Raw genomic sequence first — 8531 nt, forward strand, 5'->3', positions numbered from 1 at the left:
AGTTCAAGACCAGCCTGGTCTACAAGAGCTAGTTCCAGGACAGGCTCCAAAACCACGGAGAAACCCTGTCTCGAAAAACCAAAAAAAAATTAAAAATTAATTGATAAGGCTTCAGTGAGACACATCAGTGATACAATGTTTTACCCTGACAGGAGTGAAACCTACAATTGAATATCAAACCAAACACTATACTAAACACAGAAGAAATCGTTAAACAAGCACACATACACAGAGAAAATATGCAAATTAATACACATATTAAATCACATGTATAAAATATGCATATACATGAAAAGCACACTAAAGTAAATACAATACAGACTAAAGCACACTATCATATACATACAAAGGCACACAGAAATATAAGCAAACGTTCACCTTATATACACTCACTGAAATAAACCACGTAGAGACACCAACTAACTTTTATACCAAATAAAACACATAACACTATGTTTGTGTACCTGTAAAGGAAAAGGTTCTTAATAATATAATCAGTGAATTAAAAAATTCTTCTAAATCTCCTAAGTAATTTTGTTTTCCTAGAAGGAATTGTGGATCAACCAAGCCACACTAAAGTGGTCATTAATAGGTTTAAGTGGATAGAGATTTAATCTCCTAATCCAGTGGAAGCAAATCCTTTAAGGGTGGGACAAAAGCCGGGCATGAAAGGAAAAGAGTATTAAAGGGCTATAGGATGCTGAGAACACCCTCAGTGTCATTAAGGGGCACTCACTCACAGCCTGGCCCTTCTGGAGACAGAAGTCCTGTCACCAGTGTTCAGATCAGGTAAGTCACTCACCTCCATCAGGAGGAGTGTTCCATGATGCGTAGGACTCCTTAGCAATGCACCTATAGTTCACTAGTTGATTAAAATGAGAGGTGGAATCTTTGCAAATTTATTTGAGTTGTTGCTTTTGTGTGGTTTTGTTTTAATGGGAAATGCCATTAAATGCTCTGTTTTGATTCATGTGTTTTTTTTTCTTTTTCTTTTTTCTTGTTGTTTTGAGATGGGGCAGCAGATACGCAAGCTTGGTCTTTACCTACAGCCACTCCTTGGTCTCTTTGCCTTCTAGTTTCATTGTGGAGCTCAAATTAGGATCTGTCTTCTAGGTTAATATTTTTATAAATCCATTAAATTAAGACTCACAAATTATGTGTTTGCAGTTGTAAGGACTGAAATTTCATCTTTGTTGTATTTTATTAATCAAGTTGTTTTGGAGGCAAAGTCTCAGAGAGGAAAGCCTATCACTGAGTACCAGCTCCTTCTTGGTCTGTATAGCCTGCTAGGACCATTCTCAAGTGTAGTGGTATATTATTTGTTAGGATAAATGTTGCCAAAGGACAAGAGTTAAAGCTAAAGCAACTAGAGATCAGGCAATGCTGTCATGCACCTTTAATTCCAGGATTTGACAAACAGAGTCAAGTTGTAAGAAATTTCCCACTACTCAGCCCTGAAATAATAACACAGAAATCATATAATTACAATACTATTTGGCCAATACCTTAAGCGTATTTCTGGCTAACTTAAATTAACCCATTTCCATTCATCTGTGTATTGTCAGAATGCTGTGGCTTACTGGGTAAAGTTTGTGGGTCTGTCTCCTGCTGGGCTGCATGACTTCTCTCTGAATCTGCCTTCTTTCTGCCAGAATTCTCAATAGTTTTCCCTGTCTAGCTCTTCTCTATGCTATCACAGGCTAAGAAAGATTTTTTTAAATAACTAATCAATTCACAGCATGCACGGGGAATCCCACATCAGAGTCAGAAGGATGTCTGTGATTTCAAGGCCTTCATGGGCAACAGAAGAGAAATGTTAAACAAATTCAGGTGGTGGTTGCTCACACATTTAATCTCCACCTTACGGACTCACAAGCCTTTAATCCCAGCAGTAGAGGGCATATAAATTTGGAGAGGAACAAGCCAGGGACTGGTTCCTTTGCTCTTTAGTTCTTCAGGTTGAACCTCAATTTCCTACTCAGAGTTTTATTAATTGTATCTCAGGCTGCATAGAGCCTGGTTGCCCAGCTTTGGTACAGGTAAGAATAAATCACATGTGTGCAGGAAATAATTTAAGCAAAAATGATTCAACCAATCAACGGATTAATGGAATCTTCCATTTCTCCTTTGATTAAACATTATTGTTATCACATGAGGAGCTAAGACTCTGTCAGTATACCCTAAGTAAATATAATTATAATAGGTTTTAAGCAGATGCACAATAAATATCCCTGTGAGACAAAAGTGTCTCGAAGGAATGACAGTACATAGGGATGTTGTGAAGAGAAAGGAGCATAAAAGGATCTAGGAGCCCAGGATTGTCAGGCACTTGTGATTATCTCCTCTCTTGTCAATGCAGACAGCAGACACGGGAAGAGAGAACTTGGTTGAGTTGGACATGTGACCTTAGCACTCTCATTTCACAAGTGACTTTAAAGGTGATCAGTCACAATTTGGCACAACACAAGACTGATCTGTTTGCTTGCTTCTGAATAATTTTCCAAAGGGAAAGGAGATTCAGAACAGCAGAGCATGGTACTTTTTGGGACAATGGTTAATCTGTACCTGTGTCATTTCTAATGATGGATGTCACATGATGAAAGCCTTAAGATGAGCAGATATTAGAAAAAGACCCACTGTGTTCTTGACTTCTTATACAAGGATTCTGACCTGGATGGTTTCTGGGATGGGTGAGCCTTACAAATCCCTAGGTCATAACATGAATATTTGCCTGCTTTCCCCAGGTCCTTCTTTATCAAGATCCATCAAAATGAGCTTGAAGGCCCCACCCACAATCCTGGAGATGGCAGTGAAAAGTCTCCTGAAGAATGAGGACTTCACCATCTCAGTACTGCAAGAGATTCCCATGGAGTTCTTTCCATCCATGTTCAAGGAGGCTTTCAACAGCAGATGCATGAAGATACTGCCAGCATTGGTGTCCTCATGGCCTTTTGCGTGCCTCCCAGTAGGGGCAATGATGAAGGTCCCAGATGTGGTGATATTACAAGCTGTACTTGCTGGTATCCATATGCTGTTGACACAGAATGTTCACCTCAGGTAGGGGCAAAGGAAAATAAACATGGAGTCACTTGATAACTAAAAAGGGGCATGTTCAGTAAAGTGGATAGGATCTGTGGTGGATCAGAGGTATCTGTTGTTCTCAGACTGGAAGATGGTAGAAGCAGATGCAACTACCTAATGTTTAATAATATAATAAACTTCCAGAAGTTCTAGGCATATCAATGTAGATGAAGCCATAAAAGGAGTAGACTTCCCTGTCGTTTCCTTCAAGTAATCAGAAGCCAACACTAAATGAAGAGAGGAAAGCAGGAAGTATATCCAGGTGTAGCTCATGCCAAGAGCACTTGCATAACAGGCCTTGCTAAGATTAGAGAAGGAGAATGGAAAGCTGACTGTGTTTTAGTTATTTTCTTTCATTTGAACACCTTGTCTTTTTCTCTCACAGGACGTCGAAGCTTCGAGTGCTGGACCTTAGGAATGAGTACAATCACTTCTGGGATGTGAGGGCTGGACTAGAAGGTTCAGACTGCTCAAAAGGAATGCTGAGTGAGGAGTAAAAAGGCAAAGGACTTTCTAGATATGCCCTGAGGTAACCCTTGAAGGTGGTGACTGATTTTGAGCTAAAAGCTGAACTGGATGAGCAACAAACATACTTGCTGCAGTGGGCCCAGCAGCAGAAAAGGTCTGTGAAGCTTTACTGTATAAATACAGTAAGTTACTGTATAATGGTAACAAGGAGAACACTAAGAGAGTCATTCATGGATCTACGTGTCAAGGAGAATTAGCTAAATTCTCCTGAGAAAATTGGAAGTAGGAGATGAAAGGAAAGCAGAAGCGCTAGTGTAGGGAATAAGGGGAAGAGGAGGAGTCCAAGAGAGAACACCATTGCTGAGATAGGGCAAGGAAAGGCAGGGAGAGCAAGAAAAGTGTTACCTTAAGTGAGGGAGCCATTCTGCAACTAGCGGTAAATGTGGGAAAAAGGAAATTCCAAAAAATCCACAAGGATGACCCCAGGAAAAACATAAAATGGCCCCCAAAGGGAGTGGCATTACTCTGAGACCATAGGTGTGATCTTGTAGGAGGTAGTGCTTCAATGTGGAGATGGGTTTGGAGAGTTCATATATGCTCAAGCCACATTCAGTGAGAAAGTCTACTTCCTGTTGCCTGCATGTAACAGCTCTTTCTCCAGCATCATGTTTACCTGCACATCAAGGTCCCATAATGATGATAATGAAGTGAAACTCTGAAACTGTAAGCTGACACCTCAAATATTTCTTTTAGAAGAGTTGCCATGGTCATAGTATCTCTCCACAGCAACAGAAATCCTAAGACATCTACTCTACCACTACAATTTCCCTGAGCACTAAAAGACCTTCCTCAACACTAATCCAAGGGATATCAGACATCTCAAACTCTTTTCCAGTAGGATATCTTTTGACAAATGTTTCAGCCAATTATTCAGAGAAAGCATTAATATTTTTTTAAACCCTGCAAGCATCCATATTAAATCCAGAATCCATATTCAGGGGGTCTATATCAAAATATTCAGCCTGATCTAGCTATATGTTCCTTATACCATTATCCCACACAATTAAAATTCATTACAACATATATTCACCAGACTTCTGCTTGAATGAATTAGCAAAATCATTAATTTCTTTTGAAGTGTAGCACAGCTCTTCATGAACTACACATCCTATTACCCTTCTAGGAACCTGCTTTGCTTGAGTCTGGTTTTAAGCTTAGAGGCAGTTATTGGTGGATCTTGAAGTACATTGATAATCTTCAGTGGCATTTTCTTCAGAGGAAGTCACTGCTCTATATATAGACAAATAAAAGAGAATTTATTAGAATGACTTACAGGCTGCTGACCAGCTAATCCAACAATGGTTGACTGTGAACAGAAAGTCAAAAAACCCAGCAGTTGATCAGTCCAAAAGGCTGCATGTCTCAGCTGGTCTTTACTACATGCTGAAATTCCAAAAAAGTAGGCTTCAATGCCAGTGAAAGAATGGATGTATTAGCAAGATAAGGACACACAGGCAATGAACAAAATCTTTTTCATTCCAGAAAAGGCTTTTTCGTCATTGTATATTGCAGAAGGTGTGGTCCAGATTCAAGGTGTATGTTTCATCCTCAAGATCTGGATCAGCCGGGCGGTGGTGGCGCACGCCTTTAATCCCAGCACTCGGGAGGCAGAGGCAGGCGGATCTATGTGAGTTTGAGACCAGCCTGGTCTACAAGAGCTAGTTCCAGGACAGGCTCCAAAACCACAGAGAAACCCTGTCTCGAAAAACAAAACAAAACAAAACAAAAGATCTGGATCAAAGCTGTATATCTTCCTCCCTCAGAAAGGTATTCACTCACCTCAAAACAAGCCAAATAATAATCTCTCACAGGTATGCCCTCGATTTCTGAACTGTAGTTCATTCCAGATGTAGTCATGAATAGCCATCACACTTAGTAATGCCAGCTCTATCTAAAATCTCAAGAATATGACCACCCAAAAACCAGCTGAACAAAAGCAGAAACACTGGACATACCAAAGTGGATGGGAAAATGCCCACAAGGCCTAAACCATAGATGACAGGCAAACAGGGGATGTTTATAGCAGGAAAAGTAGCATCTCCCATGGATGAGCATACCAATTGCTTATTCAATACCAAATGTTCAATCTTAAAAACAAGCAACATTATATGGGCTAAGTAGTTTATTTAAATGTATATGTATGTAGATAGATATGTAGTATGAAAAAAATTAACGAAAAAAAGTTATGGATTTGAAAGAGAGCAAAGAGGGTATATGAGAGGATTTGGCAGGAGAAACATCAAGAAGAAATGTTTTAATTATATAATCACAAATTAATAATATATAAAAAGCAAAACAAAAACAAAACAAATGAACAAACAACCCAATGTAAAACCAAAATGAACAATATACCTGCCAGGTAACGCAGACTAGGACTCCTTTAAGATTTTATGCTGCACAAGCTACAATATCAATAATCAGAAATAGAATGATAACTAATGTTGGCATAAATGTGGGAAAAAGAAAGTCATACACTGCTGTTCAAGTGGGAACTAAAGAATCAACTTATGAAATCAATCTAGATGTTCCAAAAAAAATGAATAAAAGAATAAAAAGTATTGTGTGACCAAATTAGAGAATTGATGTGTGATACTATTCCTGAGCAATGACAAACATCTACTTATAATAGATAAGGAGACATTGACAAGCCAAAATTGGGAAGACAACAAATTCTAACTTGGTAAACCAATGAGCCACCTTTTTCTTTGTAGAGTTGATTCATCTGTCTGTATGTCTGAACACCAACAGAAAGGATGTATGAAGTAGACTCATGGAATATGTCTTACAAGTTAAATACATGTAATTTAAGAAAAAATGATTTTAAAATTTGAACTGAGGTTCCCACATAGGTAAACAGTACTGTTCCTAGACACCAGAACTATTAAATAAAACTCTCTGTACCAACAGCTACTGTCTGTCTGTCTAGTACTTACTGGTCATGGAGTCCCCATTGTCACACCAAACAAAATAGGTTATTATCAGTGATTTCTTGGTGACTGTAAGTACATGGTGGTTCTGAACACACTGAACATTTTGGTTCCAAGAGAGCCATCTAGAATTTATGAGGGAAAGCTCTCTGTTGGCTATTGTAGCCATGCAAGGTCCTGTATGGGCCCTAGGCTGGGAAAGGATGTCAATGGTCTTACCACTACAACCTGCAATCTACAATAACAGGCAACTTATAAGATGCATGCAGTGGTGCAATACCGGCACAACTGCTTATGGGCATTACCAGCTTCATTCAATAGGACTGATTCCATTTCCACAGAAAGGAATTGTTGCCTGATATAGTAAACATGGTAGAAGATCATGGGTTGAGATTACTGGTTTAAGGGCAGAGCAAACATTTTGTTAATGATGACATTTACTACTCTGTGATTGAATTATTCATCCTTTGTAAGATTTGTACTTTCAGCCTTGGTGAAGAAAGTCTCATACTTTGGTAGTAAATAATCTACATTAAATTGCTGTTCAAAAAGAACTGAGAACAAACAATTGTGGAAGAATAAGGCAATTATCATTTCATCATGATTGGGGAGGGTCCCAATTTTATGTGTATGGCTGTTTTGACTGCATGTGTCTATGCAGCATACACATGAAGTATGTGCACAATCCAGAAGGCACCATATCCCCAGACACAAGAGTCACACAGTTGATAGCTACCATGTTAACTGATGTGAATCAAACCGGGAACCTACAGAAAAGCAAACACTGGATCATCTCTCTAGCCCTGACCTTGGTCATTTGTAAACTAAATGTATGCATGTACACGTTGTCACATTCGCATCTTAACTCTACAGTTTCTCAGCATTTGGTATATGTGTTGTTTGACTATAGTTTGAAGATTTTGAAGGCAAATAAAAAGACAAAAATTGGCCGGGCAGTGGTGGCGCACGCCTTTAAACCCAGCACTCGGGAAGCAGAGGCAAGCAGATTTCTGTGAGTTCAAGAGCAGCCTGGTCTACAAGAGCTAGTTCCAGGACAGGCTCCAAAACCACAGAGAAACCCTGTCTCAAAAAAAAAAAAAAAAAAAAAAAAAACCCACAAAAATTTATTGGAACGTTTTGTTTTCTTTCATGATAAAGTTTATGTATACTATTTCAGTACTAGACAAAGGATTTGTCAAATAGAATGTATTTGGGGGCTGAACTTCCAATAAACAGTAAGGTATGGGGATTATATACAGTTTACTTTATATGGTATCTGAAGAATGTCTTTTCAGAGTTCAACAAAACTAGAGGAAAAACAAAGGTTTTCTCACAATTTTTGATACTACATTCTGTCCTTATGATTCTTTTTGAGTCAGGGATTATGTAGTCCTGCCAGGCCTGGAAACCAGTATATGGATCAGTCTGGCCTCATACTCATAAACATCTTTCCGACTTTGTGTCCTGAGTGCTTCTGGGATTCAAGGTGAGTAACATATTTAATTGGGGTGGCTCACTTACAGTTCAGACATTAAGTCCATTATCATTATGGTGGGAAGCAAGGCAGCATTCAGGAAGACATAGTACTGGAGTTTAAGAGTCCTTACATTTTGATCTTCGTTAGTGTCAAAAACCAGGCGCAAAACTCAACTCCAAATGGATCAAAGACCTCAATATCAATCTGAACACACTGAACCTGAGAGAAGAGAAAGTGGGAAGTACCTCACAACACATGGGCACAGGAGATCACTTCCTACGTATAACCCCAGCAACACAGACATTAAGGGCAACATTGAATAAATGGAACCTCCTGAAACTGAGAAGCTTCTGTAAAGCAAAGGACACTGTAACTAAGACAAAAAGGCAACCCACTGACTGGGAGAAGATCTTCACCAACCCTGAAACAGAGATCTGATCTCCAAAATATATAAAGAACTCAAGAAACTAGACTTTAAAATGCTAATTAACCCAATTAAAAAATGGGGCACTGAACAG

At 39.0% G+C, this 8531-nt stretch overlaps 1 pseudogene; it reads right to left on the minus strand.

Moving 5' to 3' along the window:
* Window positions 1-2574, minus strand: part of LOC101991924 — a 7990-nt pseudogene extending 5416 nt beyond the window's left edge.
* Window positions 2575-8531: the final 5957 nt, after the last annotated feature.

The sequence above is a fragment of the Microtus ochrogaster genome, unplaced genomic scaffold (assembly GCF_000317375.1).
Source record: "Microtus ochrogaster isolate Prairie Vole_2 unplaced genomic scaffold, MicOch1.0 UNK138, whole genome shotgun sequence".
Classification (NCBI taxonomy): Eukaryota; Metazoa; Chordata; class Mammalia; order Rodentia; family Cricetidae; genus Microtus; species Microtus ochrogaster.